At 40.7% G+C, this 16,309-nt stretch overlaps 1 protein-coding gene across 2 annotated transcripts in view; it reads right to left on the minus strand.

The window, feature by feature from the left end:
• The window catches only part of LOC111863616 (titin), a 277,080-nt gene that overhangs the window by 104,780 nt on the left and 155,991 nt on the right, over window positions 1-16,309 (minus strand). The gene's annotated exons all lie outside the window — the stretch shown is intronic.

The raw sequence follows: 16,309 nt of genomic DNA on the forward strand, positions 1-16,309 counted from the left end.
GACTTGGAGTGATTTGACGTTACAAAGCGTGACTATACGTGGCCTGACCTAACTTGACGTGAGGCGAAGCGAGATCTTGCGAAGCTACGCTAAGTTAGGTTAGGTTACGTCAAGTTAGGATAGGTTAGGTTATTTTAACTTAGGTTAGGTTAGGCTATGTTAGTTTTGCGCAATAGACATGTGCGCATCAATTAGTAACTGAGCCGTACACGTCCCTTCTCTTAAATTAGGTGAATTGAGGTGAATTGCAGTGTGGTGAGGTGAGGTGACGTAACTGACATGACGTGACTTGGCGTGACTTTGCGTGACTTGGCGTGATTACTCGTGACTTGGCTTGATTTGACTTCAATTGGCGTGATTTGACGTTATTTGGCGTGACATGGCGTCATTACGCGTGACTTGGCGTGATTTGACGTGACTTGATGTGATAATGCGTGACTTGGAGTGATTTGACGTTACAAAGCGTGACTATACGTGGCCTGACCTAACTTGACGTGAGGCGAAGCGAGATCTTGCGAAGCTACGCTAAGTTAGGTTAGGTTACGTCAAGTTAGGATAGGTTAGGTTATTTTAACTTAGGTTAGGTTAGGCTATGTTAGTTTTGCGCAATAGACATGTGCGCATCAATTAGTAACTGAGCCGTACACGTCCCTTCTCTTAAATTAGGTGAATTGAGGTGAATTGCAGTGTGGTGAGGTAAGGTGACGTAACTGACATGACGTGACTTGGCGTGACTTTGCGTGACTTGGCGTGATTACGCGTGACTTGGCTTGATTTGACTTGAATTGGCGTGATTTGACGTTACTAGGCGTGGCATGACGTCATTACGCGTGACTTGGCGTGATTTGACGTGACTTGATGTGATAATGCGTGACTCGGAATGATTTGACGTTACAAAGCGTGACTTTACGTGGCCTGACTTAACTTGACGTGAGGCGAAGTGAGACCAGGCGAGGCGAGGCTAGGCTAGGTTAGGTTAGGTTAGGTTATGTTACGACAAGTTAGGTTAGGTTACGTCAAGTTAGGTTAGGTTAGGTTAGGTTACGTCACGTCAAGTTAGGTTAGGTTATTTTAAGTTAGGTTAGAGTAGGTTAGTTTTGCGCAGTAAATAATTGCGCATCAATCAGTAACTGAGCGGTACACGTCCCTTCTCTTAAATTATGTGAATTGAGGTGAATTACGGTGTGGTGAGGTGAGGTGACGTGAAGTGACATGACGTGACTTTGCGTGACTTGTCGTGATTACGCGTGACTTGGCTTGATTTGACTTGAATTGGCATGAGTTTACGTTACTTGCCGTGAAATGTCATTACGCGTGACTATGCGTGATTTTGACGTGACTTCATGTGGTAATGCGTGACTTGGAGTGATTTGACGTTACAAAGCGTGACTTTACGTGGCCTGACCTAACTTGACGTGAGGCGAAGCGAGATCTGGCGAAGCTAGGCTAGGTTGGGTTAGGTTACGTCAAGTTAAGATAGGTTGTGTTACGTCAAGTTACGTTAGGTTAGGTTAGGTTAGGTTATGTCACGTTAGGTTAGGTTAGGGTAGGTTTTGCGCAGTAGACAATTGCGCATCAATCAGTAACTGAGCGGTAAACGTCCCTTCTCTTAAATTAGGTGAAATGCGGTGTCTTGAGATGAGGTGACGTGAACTAACATGACGTGACTTGGTGTGACTTTGAGTGACTTGTCGTGATTACGCGTGACTTGGCTTGATTTGATTTGAATTGGCGTGACTTGACGTTACTTGATGTGACATGACGTCATTACGCGTGATTTTGGCGTGATTTGACGTGACTTGATGTGATAATGCGTGATTTGGAGTGATTTGACGTTACAAAGCGTGACTTTACGTGGCCTGACCTATGTTGACGTGAGGCGAAGTGAGAACTGGTGAAGCTAGGCTAGGTTAGGTTAAGTTTCGTCAAGTTTGGTTAGGTTAGGTTACGTCAATTTAGGTTAGATTAGGTTACGTTAAGTTATGTTAGATTATGGTATTTTAATATAGGTTAGGTTAGGGTATGTTAGTTTTGCTTAGTAGACATGTGCGCATCAATCAGTAACTGAGCGGTACACGTCCCTTCTCTTAAATTAGGCGAGGTGAGGTGAACTGCGGTTGGGTGAGGTGAGGTGAGGTGAGGTGACGTGAAGTGACATGACGTGACTTGGCTTGACTTTGCGTGACTTGTCGCGATTACGCGTGACTTTCCTTTATTTGCCTTGAATTGGCGTGACTTGACGTTACTTGGCGTGACATGACGTCAATACGCGTGACTTGCCGTGATTTGACGTGACTTGATCTGATAATGCGTGACTTGGAGTGATTTGACGTTACAAAACGTGACTTTACGTGGCCTGACCTAACTTGACGTGAGGCGGAGACCTGGCGAGGCTAGGCTAGGTTAGGTTAGGTTAGGTTTCGTCAAGTTTGGTTAGGTTAGGTTACGTCAAGTTAGGTTAGATTAGGTTAGGTTACTTCAAGTTAGGTTAGGTTAGGTTATTTTAATTTAGCTTAGTTTAGGGTAGGATAGTTTTGCGCTGTAGACATGTGCGAATCAATCAGTAACTGAGCGGTACAAGTCTCTTCTCTTAAACCACTTTGCTCTCTTCTTATGTATGTAAGGGGTGGGGCATAAAAACCGGGCCCCGCACTTCGACCTTCAATGATTTATTGTGCTTAACATATACGTATAAGCTAAAGCTATCCATGTAACAGGCCGTGGAGGTCCATAGCGTTGTGAGAGGTTGAGTGTCCCACATTTTCTACACAGTCGGCCCATAGATGGCGGTAAAGTTATCAGCCCTACGCGCCGGCCGCCCTTTACCCCCACGAAGATTCCTGGTACTCATTTATGTTAGGTTCTGAGTTGACCCCAGGGCCATAGTGCGGCTGTAATAAATAGGAAAATTAAAATTATATCCACCTCAACAAGACTCGTACCCACGACCTTCCGACATGTGGCATAGTAACTCAACTAAGTACGCTACCGCACAACCCGCTCAATATATACGTACTTGATGCTATACGTGCGACATATAGCTCGCATGGAAAAGACGGGAAATAGTATATGTCCAAAATATTATTCAACAAATCTGAAAGTAACAGAACTTCGGAATACGTACTTAAATATGTAATGACAACATTACAAATGGTCCTACAGAAACACGTCTGTGTATATGGGCTTTATTATCTCGTTCAAAACAAAAATTAGTGGTCCCCTTTATTGAGCACAGTAATGAAAGTTACGGCAATTATTAACTTCTGAAGAAGGTTTGTGTCCACAGAGCTAGATAATTACTACTGAAACAGGCTACTATAGTCACTATCAGACTGTACATCTGTAAACTCATGCAAGAAAAACATCATAATCATAATAATAAACAGAAATGTGTAGGTTAATGACCACTGTCAAACAGCAAATGCAGTGGTTTAAATCGTTTATTGCAATTTATATTTTACTTTGAAGTATATCCCACGCTCACCTTAACTCCATGTAGCACACACGTTTCGATGTAATATTGGATTTGAGATGAAGTGTGTAGATGTTAACTCCACAATAAGCTTTATTGGCTATCATTGATTTCTACTTCATTACGTTTATTCTATAAAGACAGTTCGCAGACAGGATTATAGGAATTGCTGAACGAACAGTGAATTAAGCCACTAATATCCCTCTATATTAAACCACTGAAATTTCTAAATGCACTGTTAAGGGAAAAGGTAAATCTATCCCTGTAACAGGCCATGGAGGCACATAGCGTTGTGAGACGTCGAGGCTCCCACATATTCTAGACAATCGGCTCGCAGATGGCGGTGAAATTGTCAGCCGTACGCTCCGGCCGCCCTTTATCCACATGGAGATTCCTGGTACTCTTTTCTGTTATAGGCTGAGTCGATTCCAGGGCCACAGTCAGGCTGAAAGAATTAGGTCAATTGAAAAATTCAATGACTTCATCGGGAATCGATCCCGCGACCTACAGGCTTGTAGCATAGTGCCTCAACCAACTACGCTACCGCGTGCCCCCGCACTTATATAGACTTCGCTAAAACGACTTAATATCATAAATTACGCTAAACTATGTCAGACCTTAATAGATCTGAATGTAGTTCTCCAGCCAAGAGTAAAGTTTATTAAGTGAAATTGCGAACCCATTATGCGCTTTCGATGAGGAATTAAAAGTAATTTTCTGTTGTATCGTTTCTGATATGCTGCTCGTCTGAGTTTAGTGTGTTCAGCCATAAAGCCTAGCAATTTCAAATTCAGAGTGACTCATAAACCAAGCGAAATTTATCGTTCCCACTCTGTCATTTCCCGAGAGAACTCAACTGAGCTCAGTAACAGTTTTGCCACCTGCTACTGTGGCCTGGAACATGCCTCTCAGTCACAGAGCGAATAACTTAGTCTTGTCTATGCCTAATCAAAAGTAGGTTAAGTTTCAATACTGAGGAAATTAACAGTACCGTCAACGTTTGTATCATGTGTTCGAGTGGTGTCCGTCTAGATTTCTAGCCGGGAAAACAAGTATATCACCTGAAAACTTTCGGGTTCTTTCTCAGTCCGTCGGAGCGAAAATAGGCCGCGGTTTCCACCTTTCAAATACGCCGAACACGATAATTCCCTCTTATCATCTGAAGCAAAATAATGGGCGTAGTTAATAGAGCGTCGTTAAATATCATAAAATTGGCCTATATGTTTAGATAATATTAATTTGATTATAAGACTTTAACAAATTCCAGGCTTCCCCTTCATTCACCTAACAACTTAATAATTATATACAAGTAAGTTGCCCACTAAATCCCTTATTACTTACCCAAGTATTCTTCCCCTATGAAATAACTCTTTATCCCAATTAAGAATGGCTTCATATTGCTTCACGACTGATCTGTTTCCGAATAATCTCCTAGCAATAATTTCAAATTTGATAACTATACAATCTATTATACGATTTTTTTTTCGTAACACGCATATTTAATAGCACACAGTGTGATTCTACATTATTATCGGGCTTTTCGTGGCTTATACGAGTATTATTCAAATTTGAAAAGAATAAAATCTCTTATGGAATATGAAAATGTACTCTAAAATGTTATTCAGAGATACTGCACTAGCCGCATTGATGTCTGGGAGAAAATATGGCGTCACACCTCAAAATGGCGACTATTTAAGAGAAAGCAACGTGGGTACTTCGGTTTTTCGAAACAAAGTCCGTTATCAAAGTACAACGTCGTTACAGAAATCAATATGCAAAGATCCACCTTGAGATAGACTACCCGACGTTGGGTAAAGAAATTTAAAGAGACCGGTAATTGTCTGCACTGAAAAGGAACGGGAAGTCTGAGCACTTCGCAGGAAGTTTTTGATTGGATCCAGGAAGCTTGGACATCTTATATTCTATGAAAGGCACGCATGTTGAAGCTGTTTAGCAATCTTCAGTATTAATTCTAAATGTAATAAAACATTTTGAGTAACATTTTCACATTCCCTAAGGAAATTTATTTTATAATTAGGTCTGAAAATTAGGGGCAACGAAAATCCCGACAATAATTTAGAAACAGGCATCTATTTCTTAGAGTGAAACAAAGATACGATGCATCGCCATTACAATAATTATTGACATACAAAATAAAATATCCTCTATAAAATTTGTATGTGTTTATTGGCATATTTATATACCAAATATTAAGTTTATATAGCAGTTTCGACTGTATTTTAATGATCTGGGGCTAAGTGAATAAATTTTCGTGAGAAATATTTCAAGTACCACAACATCCGAATCTAGCGCACATTTTTGATTGTGCTCTTCCTTCCATCCGTCTCTTGAGATAATAAACACTGAGCTCTCAGAGCTCATCAGGGCCCCCGTTAGGCTGCAGGTATTATCCCCCAGACGTTAGTTTTCCAATTGCGTTTCCTCAACGCGGAAGCAAGGTATTCACAACTGGCGGGGCGGACAGAGTTCAGAATAAGGTAATAAATAAAAATTTCCATCACAATATTAGATCTGGACAAGTGACAAATTACAGATAGATATAAAGTACCTGGATTTCATAAATATACATGTACTTGCTAAAAATATGTCACTAATAATAATGAAATATATTTCGGAAAATCTGGAGATCAGGGAAGGTCAAGAAAGAAATATTAAACTCCGCTAGTGGAAGCGCGCGCACAGCCCTAAATATTTATTTTCAAATGTAGTAATTACCAGATAGACTTGAGTAAATCCATAATAGAGCAATTAAAATGATACCTAAGTGAACAACAGCAAAAAAATATACACGTACGTATGAGTTATGCCCAAACTCCTCCACGAGCCAGAAATTTTATTGCAGATTCTGCAGATTAATGTGGTAAAAATATGTAGTAAAATTCGATGTACATACTTTTTTGTTGTTATCTGCTTGATGTATATATAGGCTGAAATGAAATTACAGTATTTGATTTCACTATGAACGCACAGAAAACAGATCGCACTCTGTAACTCAGCCAGATCCAAATGTCTGTTCACGACCCTAGAAAGGGCAACTTCTCGCAGCTATAACGCAAGGTCTTAGCACTGAAGAAGGGACCCCTCTATCTATCTCTTGAATAGCCATTCTTTCATTCTTCTGTCCTTTAGTCAAAAGATTCGAAAATCCGAGCAGTGTAAGCAGTATTATCAGAAGACCAAATTATTTTATTGTTTCCATCTGTTTCATGACAGCGGCCTCCGTAGTCTAGGGGTAACTTTCCCACCTCATGACTCTTGGTACATGGGTTCAAACCCGGCGGAGGTCGTGGAATTTTTAAGGGCGGAAAAATTCAGGGAACAAGTCCTCCGGGAGGGACTTTAAGCCGTGGGTCCCGTGTCGTAAAAGATCCTCATGTCTCTAGAAGACCTCTGAGCAAAATTAGGCAAAATGTTTCCCGCCCAAGTAGTTTCCGATGGCTCCGGTAGATGGGGAAGTTATCGGGTACCACTGCCAGAAGAGGGCCGACCTCGTTGGCAGAAAGGGGAGATAGCGAGCACCGGTACCGGTAGGGTATGGCGACAGTAGAAATTAAAGGGGGACGTACAATAGACCAATAGACTACTAGTCGCGGTGCATGGGGAAACCCACCCCCTCTAATACTGAACTGAATCTGTTTCATGACACCAGAGACTGCTAAAATGTGTCAAGAGTTACAAACAGAAATTAATTTATAATGCAGAACAACTCTGTGAAGAACTAGGAAACCATTTTTGCAGTACGCATCAAAATTAAAAGAAAAATAAAATAGAGTATAACACTTTGTATAAAAATTTTCAAATTTTCCGTTATAATATGCGACACTATGTTCTTTGCTGATACAAACAAAGTTAATTCCATCCATTTATCATAAAAATTTAGTTAGATACAGCAATTTTAAACATAATGCTTAAAATTGTTTAAGCGCCCTAACAGGAACGGATATTTAAACACAGAGTAGCGACGGGCATTTAAGGTGAAGGTAAAGTTGACCCTGTGCTCAAAGAATTAAACACTAACCTATGAAGGCGTATGGGGGAGTGGATGTATAGATCCGCATTTTCTAGACCTGGACACTAGCTGGAGTGGCCAGCTTCACACCCCGGCCGCTTTACCCCATAGGAAATAGCGCCCGGTACCCATTACATAGGAAGTTGGGTGGACCTCAGAGCCTGTCTGAATGATTTGGGGAAGAGAAAATTCATGATCCTACCGGGACTCGGAACTCCGACCCTTCCGTCGTCCAGCCCATAGCCAGTCGCTATACGGACTACGCTACCCAAGCGAAATGTATTTCGAAAGAAAACTAAGATCTGGAAAACCGAGAATGAAGTAGTGCATTGGGCACAGATTATTGCTACAGTCCTACACTTATTAATGGTTGAATGAACGTAATTATGCATTTTCCGTATGCTTAAGAATATATGGATTAGAACGTGTTACATTGTCTTCGCTTGCTGAAAGAACCAGGGAGAATTTTCTTCGCTCCAATCTGGAGAAAAGTTGATAATTGCATAAAGATTACAATACCCTGTACACGGATTTCGTTTAATGGATGCAATTAACTTTATAAATTAGCCAGTTCATCACAAGTAGCAGGAACGTAAGAGAAAGAAACTGAATATGAGAAGAGATGAATTAATTCAATTAGAAACATTCAGCGTGAATCCTGTTTCTTTGAAAAGCATGGAACTCTTTTTTATTCTAATGCTTAAATTAAAAGTTACATCACAGTATCATTTTGAACTTACTATTAAATCCGCTGTCGCTTGTCTAGTCTCAGTTCTTTCTTACAGTTCTTCCCTGAAAGGTGTTTTCTTTGCTGATTAAATAATCTAGAGTCGACGGCATTTCTCTTGATGAAACCTGTTTGAATACGAGACAGCTTTTTGTGTTCTTCTCATATCTAGGTACTTTAATTAATCTTAACAAATTTCTTTATTTCAAGAACCATTTTCTTTTCATCCCTACCTACTTTGAGAGCAAGAGAGAGAGGGAAATATACACACCAGGCGCCCCTCATCAGCAAGCCTGCAACTGTCTGACAGTAATAAATATCTGGTCTTAAGTCCCACTTGGTTGCTTTATTCCGAGATAGACTGACCGACTGACCGTCGGTCGTAACATACCTTGGACTTCCAATCTGGGGGAGATCATAGAAAATTGGCATTTGAGAATTAGGTCGAGTTCTGGAGGGTCGGAATTCCAAGGTCATTGAACAAGAAGTGGTAAGAAGACTTCATAGTGATTTGAAATGATACATCCTGTGTTAAAATCCGTTACCAGGAAACGGATGGCATATCCTAGTGATTCGTGAAGTGGGTAGATCAGCGGTAGCACAATAATATGTTGTGAATAAGAGGGATTATAAACGAAGATGTCAATAAATCCAGTCACCCAATGCAGAACCCGTTACTATTTGCCACGACACCAAATACGTAACAATATTTTTCTGAGATTATAAAACATTGTCGTTTCATCTGTACTTACACCTCTGAGTGCCACTGAATTTAGGTTGTGTTATTACTGCAATAATTGCTCTCTCTCGGCATGAATATTAATTTTGTAATATTCCTTCGTACTAGTTGGAACACTTCCGTCAAATCTGCGTATCATTTTATTGGCTTATGTTAATATTTACTATACCCTAACTCAAATGTCACATAACATTCTTTGCAAGATTCCAGCATTAAATATTTCCTAATTATACCAAAATATTCCTTCTCACTTTCATTTTCTACTTTCTAAAGTCAGCTTACCAACTTCTATAGCTTTTCCACCTCAACACATAGAAAAGTGGTGAAAAGGGCGTTGAGCTGTCTCTGGCAGATATTACATAGAATTCATCTGCGACCCTTTCTTTCTTCGCACTCTTGAGGGTGTTATGCATGTTCTATGGCATAAACAACCTGCAGGCATAGTGAAACTGTAAGCTTAGTAATTTGGTCCCAGAGAGTGGCAAAATGAATGCGAATTCGTGAGAGAACTAAGCTGCAAGCTGTAGTCATTACACGCACAAAGCTCCCAACGGAGCTACTCGAAAATAGTAGAATTGGCTTTCTGAAAATTCTTCTTACACAAAATATAATATATTAAGGTAAAGGTAAAAGATAAACTTGTCCCAGTGCTTAACTATTATTTTTTATTACTAGTGGGGTGGGACTAAGTCCCTTGTACTGCGGCCAATTCTGGCCTATTGTGCCAGCCCCAGATGATAGGTGAGGGTGATTGTGGAGCAATTGGTGGAATGAAGATTGGCAGGAGAAACCGAAGTAATCGGAGAAAACCTGCCCTAGCGCCACTTTGTCCACCACAAATCCCACTTGACCAGACCTGGGATCGAACCCGGGCCGCCGCGGTGGGAAGCCAGCGACTAACCGCTTGAGCTATGCCGCGACCCTAACGATAGGTAACATCTGTATAAACGTCCCATATCTGGGTATTTCATTCACAAAGTAGGAAAGTTTTTTTCAAATGATGCAGAGTATAGTACAATAATTATTTTTCTGACCATTAATTGATAATTTTCATCACGTTGATTGCATGCTTTCTTAGAAGTTTCAATATGGAGAGGCTGAGGAAAGTAATGAAGGATCTCAGTTAGTATTGCCGTTAATCTGTCCCAGAATTGAACTGCATACACTCCAAATAAAATTCTGGAACAATCGGTAGGCCCATTCTTGGTTGTACATTCCCAGTGAGTTCTACAAGTTCAGTGACACACAGCCCGAGGTACCAGTATTGAAACTCTAATTCACAGTGTCTGTATGAACGTCCTGTGTTTGATTACGCGCCACTCCGTGAAGACGCGTGGAGGAGTTAGCAAAATACGTGTATATTTCATTCTGCTTTTCACTCTCTCTCTATCTCTATCTCTAATCGTCTTTCGGCTTCAGTTCAGAATCTGAAAGATTTATCAGTATCTATTTGTCTTTTTCGACGGTAATTTAAAAAAGCTTTCTCAGAGTCTGTCTCTTCGAGTTTTTCTTCATGCTCTTTCCCATTTCTTTTAGTGTAAACGTATTTTATCTTTTGTAGTGGAAATTCTTAAACATCTCTAACAGCACAAATCTTACCGAAAAGCATATAATTTTAAAAAGTTGTATTTGTTCAGACTGTAACCTTCATACATTTCGCTCTGTTAAGCCCCCAATTTATGCTCCTTATATACTCAAGCAGAAAGAGAGAAAGCAAGATGAGTAACTCCACACGCTCTGTCCTTTCCCTAATAAATTCACTGGCACTGTACCATGCTCTTAGCAGCCACAGACTTGTTTTGCATCCTCAGCTACTCTTATTTGACTCTCCAATTAGAAGATTTTATGCATAATATCATAACATCGGATAATTTCTTTATATTGAACCCAATTAAGAAAAAGACACGAAGGTGCTACCAATTATTTATTAAGACACAAATATGGAGTTACGTAATCGAAAACACTAGAAAGGAAAAATCCTAAAATGGCACTAGAATGTGTCCAAGCGAAGCACGGAGTTCTGTGGTCATGGAGTAAGGCAGAAATCACAATAAAATTCCCCTCACGACGTTAGAACTGAAGATTCAAGCAACAAGCTATTGAGGAGGCCACAGACTTGGTACATAAATCCAGTGGAGGAAAACAGACGATGGAGATTATGGAAAGAGCGGAATATATACAGAAGAAACTTTTATTATACGATATACAACCGGAAAATAATTCGATATAAGACCCAAAATATGGATAACAGGCGAAAACCTAATTGCACTCTGATTATTGTTCAAATGATCGCGTATTATAAAAAGCTTGGTTTGAGTCTTTCTCAAGAAGAGAATAAAATGAACGCACAGTGTTTATATATCTGTTTCATAGCCGATGTTACAGAAGAATTCTGATAACATTTGCCATTCGAAGATCTATAAAAGCATGACACAATGAATCTTACTTTCGTCCATGTAGATTCAATGTAATATTATACGTAAAGCTCGAATCAAACTGTCGCAATTTCTATAAAATATTGCTCAAGTGCAAAACTGAAAAAAAAAGTATGAAATTTAAACATACATCTGAAGAAAAGGCGAAAATCATTAGCAGAATTACAGTCGGATCTTCAGTTACCTCCCGAACACATGTGTATTCTGGCAGGTGCTTTGACGTTGACACAGTACTGTAAAAGTCACAAAATACTTAAATGTCTTTACTTAATGCTTGTATATTTATAGCTGATATTAGCCACAATATTATTATTATTATTATTGGAGGGGGTGGGTTTCCCCATGCATCGCGACCAGTTTGATCTATTGTACGGCCTCCTGTGATATTCTACCAGTCTCTATACCCACCCGGTACTGGTGCGTGCCATCAGTCCCGACTCAGCCAGCGAGTTCGGCCTCTAGTGGCTCAGCGGTATCTAGATTCTTCCCCCATCTACCAGAGGCATTAGAGACTATTGTTGGGCGGGAAATGTCCTTCAATTTGGCTCGGAGGTCTCATTGAGACATGAGGTTCTTTTACGTGCCGTAAAGCTACGACATAGGACCCACGGCTTAAAGTCCCTCCCGGAGGACTTATTCCCTGAAATTTTCCGCCCTTAAAAATTCCACTACCTCCGCCGGGTTTGAACCAGCGTACCTTGAGTCATGAGGTGGGAATGTTACCCCTAGACTACGGAGACCGCCTTAGCCACAATAAGTAAGAACTAGGAAATTAGAATAATTCTAAGTACTGTCGGTTTAACTTTCTGTGGCTCTGCAGGGTAACTAGGTTCTGGGATCAGTGATGGTGTTGAAATGCCTGTGTTCACAGCCAGAACATTGTGACTGTAGCATGGGGTAATGAAGTAGCACATATATTTATTTCTGTATCTATAAATTAATTTTAATAATTTATTTATAAACTATATTTAATGATCAATAAGAATCAAAACTGGAATATCAAGTTTAAGAAATGTGTGAGGTTTGATATTTGTTTCAACACGATCAGTACCACAAATGTGTTTGACAGCTAACCAATCATCTCAATGTATGTCTGAGCCCTCCTTCAGTAGCCGCCAATTGTGCAACTAATCAAGAATTTCCCAACATTTAACGGAACCCGAAGTTTTATAACCGTGTTCACAGGAGCCCTCCACTGGTCCGGAATCTGAGCCAGATCAATTAGACAAACCCATCTCTTTTTTCTCTATTTCTCCCTCTCTCTTTCTCACATGCATGCATGACGTCACCACATAACTAGCATAACTCACAGGGTCGGAGGTACGTTCGCTGTTGTAGCAGTTACATTTAAAGCGAACTGAATCAGTGAGAACAGAGATAAGGCAGAAAAGCTGAAGAACAGCAGCAGATGTTCGTGTGTGTGTGTCTGTGTGTATGTGTGGGGGTGGGGGAGGTGATACAGCGTCCTGTGCTATGTGACTACGTAGTTTGTGCTCAGCTGAAGTTAAGTTACGGGGGTGCTCACAAATGCGCAGTATCTGCTGATAGCAACTTGGGCTCGACAGCCTCAGTTGGAAACTAACCCGATAGTGCTCGCAGTTTCTGTCTTCGTCAACAAACTCCCTACATTTATGGAGTCCGAATTTCCATTACCGCCATTATACAGAGGGAGCACGCGGTAGGATAGTTGGTTAAGGAACTATGCTACAAGCCGGAATGTCGCGGGTTCGAGTCCCGATGAGGTGGAATATTTAATTCACCTAATCCTTCCAGCAGTACTATGGCCCTGGGGTCAACTCAGCCTCTAAAAGAAACGAGTACCAGGAATATTCTTGGGGGGTAAAGGGCGGCCGGCGCTTAAGGCTGACAACCTCTTCTTCATCTGCGAGCCGATTATCTAGAACATGTGTGAGTATCGACGTCTCACAACCCTATGGGCCTCCACGGCCTGATACAGGGATTGCTTTACCTTACTATTTGCCTTACCAATGTTACATATCCTGGGCCTGTTTAAACTAGTTTCGCACCCTAGAACCCTGTTTATCTATAACACATGTTTATATCATCTCCCCCATCTGCTCCAAGATTGCACAAGTGGAGAAGCAAGAGCGCAAGTTTCCTCTGAAATATTTGAAAGTATTTCCCATTTCACCAACGTCTTTAATGCAAAAGTGATATCACGTCTTAATGCTGAATAGTGCTGATCCCCAACGTAGGTTTATAGGACATAGCATACATTTCACCATCCAATAGACAACAACGATGCTGGAACGAAGATTATTTTAGGGTACCTTCCTAACATCCCTCTAACTAATAAACACGCAGAAGACACAGAACGATGCAAGAAACAGAGCTTCTGCCGTTGCTTGCTGGGAAAGGCCATGTGTAATCCCAGCATAAAAACAACTGTAAAGTGTGGGGGGGAACTCGTCCAGGACAATAAGTAGGCCTAAGTTGGTTGTTGGGAAATGAGCCAGGCAGGCGGGGGGAGGGGGCTCCCCGCCCCGGGACGGGTCTGGAGCATCGATCGGGAGGCCGGCTGCAGCCTTGCCAGCAGATTGACACACCCACACAGCTCCGCCACAAGCCATCCGTGTTGCCGTTTCATTTTATTTCTCTTTGCTTCATACTGTATTTATCACTCCTTCCTTTGGTTCAATCATTTCTTCCTTTCATTCACTTTCTATGTATCTGAGTCTATGTCTTATAGTCTATACATCTACTTCTTTTGTTTTTCTCCCATTTTCAAGAGTGTCCGTGTTCCAGATGTCCACGTTAACGACACAACAGTTTTGTACATTAAGTACCAGCAGATATGGAGTTTAATATTACAAAGAATGGAATAGCAACACATATAGGAAAAGAAAGAATACAAGGAGAACCATACATGATTTTATTCCGTGTGCAAATTCCACTATTGGCTATATTCTACTTCAGTTGAAAATTCAAATAAATTGTCTTAATGTACGCCCACATTTGGGTCGCAATTTTGGATCTTTCCCTATCAGTTCTGAATATTTGTGCGCGTAATTGAATTATTTTGCGGATTATTTCAAACGCAGTAAGTACGTCACATTATACAGTGCAGAGCTGTACAGTGACTGGCGATAAGTGAATTGCAAATATTTAGACATAAACATTCTTGGCATAATGGAGGTACTGAGGAAAGTTACGAAAAATCTGTATTGATAGCCAGTGCCCCGACCGAGATTCGAACCGAAGATCATCAGCAAGTAAATTTACAGAGTTACCCTAACCGAAGTGTTCGATAAATTCTCCATTATCCTGTATTATTCCTTACACCCCGTGCCGGAATAATTCCCCTTCCAGGTAGTCCTACTGCGTACCCACAATATTAAAATGTGAGATTAAATTTCGAGGGGGGAGCAGACAGAAAAATAATTAAAACTACATAAAAATATCGAAGTTAAAATGCTGGAGCCGGAAGGGAGAATATAACCTTCTGTATATCACTCTCCTCACAATATTAGATAATCTCTCCTGATTATAAAATTTCTAGTTGTGTAATATCCTCACCTTAGTCTCATTTACACTTAGGCCCTATCCATTTCAATAACCAGCTCCCTTGGAGAAGAATCCGTCCCTGATATTCGCTCACCTGGTAAGAAATACCCCATCTGTCGCGGAGCATCAAAATTTTGTTGTGTGCTATTCTTCCATCTACAAAGTTCCTTAAGCTGTTTCTTCCCTTCAGGCTTTCCAATTAACCTTTACTGACCTGCTAGCTCTTCTAGGGTGAGAGGTGTTTACCCTCTTCAACAACTACAATGCTACAGCAGCACATCAAGCGGTGAACTTACTCTGTAATACTACATACGCAGATACCCTCCATATACCTATGCCTATCTTCCAACTTTATCAGGCCACATTTCATTCATAATCTTCCCATAATAGATACATGGGATCCGAAGTTCTTGAATAAATATCTCTTACTTAGTCTGTATAGAGACTGACTACGGCTGGGCTATCTAGAAACCGTGGTTCGATTATCCACAGAGGCAAGAGATTGTCACTTCTCTGCGCCTTCAGTCTGACTCTGCTTCCCTCTCAAACTCGTACCCAGTGGTACCGGGAGCTCTTTCCCAGGCAATAAATCGGCTAGGACTTGAAGCCGAGTGTTCACCTCACTGTACAATAGAGCTTAAGACTGCTTGAAACTACATACTCACTCCCTGATACTTCTTTTTCTCTTGAAGCTGAATTAAGAACATGGACAATTTTAATTTTATTCTCTGATATAATCTTGACTTTTGACAAATCGAGCGGGTTTGCAAAGCCGTATCACTTTTTTACTCATTTCTTCCAAATAGATGAGAGGACTTTGAAATCAGCTATGATATTTCTAGTGTACACAATGAAAAAATTATACAGAATTATGCTATTGCATTTCTTTTGAAACTGCAAGAAAGTTGCGTCATAAATTAACGAAATGCTAAACCGCTCATTGTAATGTATCCTACATCTGTGAATGAGGGAAGGGCTAGTTTCAGAGTTCGGTTCAGTAAAATTATTTAAAATCACATTCTAATTACATGTTACATGTATCTGAGAGTCGACCAATAAAAATCCAAGAAAACACGTCAGTGCCAGGTAGATAAGATATTCCCCAGTTTCCACTCCCTCTCAGTGCTCTCACTTATATCACTTTAGCATTTATATCTGACAGTCTGAGGAATTCGGGTTGCTTCCGTAAAGTTTTATGTCATTCAGGAAATCTGTGAGGAGCCTCGACTAATCGATAGGAAGCGATCCCAGATGTCGAGCGGTCGCTGTTTTGTGGAGGGCGATAGTTATGGAGAGAGAAGCTACTATGCCTTGAAAGCGTCTGATTGCTCTGCTCAGGGCTCCGTGTCTGTAAACCAGGAAGAATTGAATTCGGATGTCT

The sequence above is a fragment of the Cryptotermes secundus genome, unplaced genomic scaffold, assembly GCF_002891405.2.
Source record: "Cryptotermes secundus unplaced genomic scaffold, Csec_1.0 scaffold99, whole genome shotgun sequence".
Classification (NCBI taxonomy): Eukaryota; Metazoa; Arthropoda; class Insecta; order Blattodea; family Kalotermitidae; genus Cryptotermes; species Cryptotermes secundus.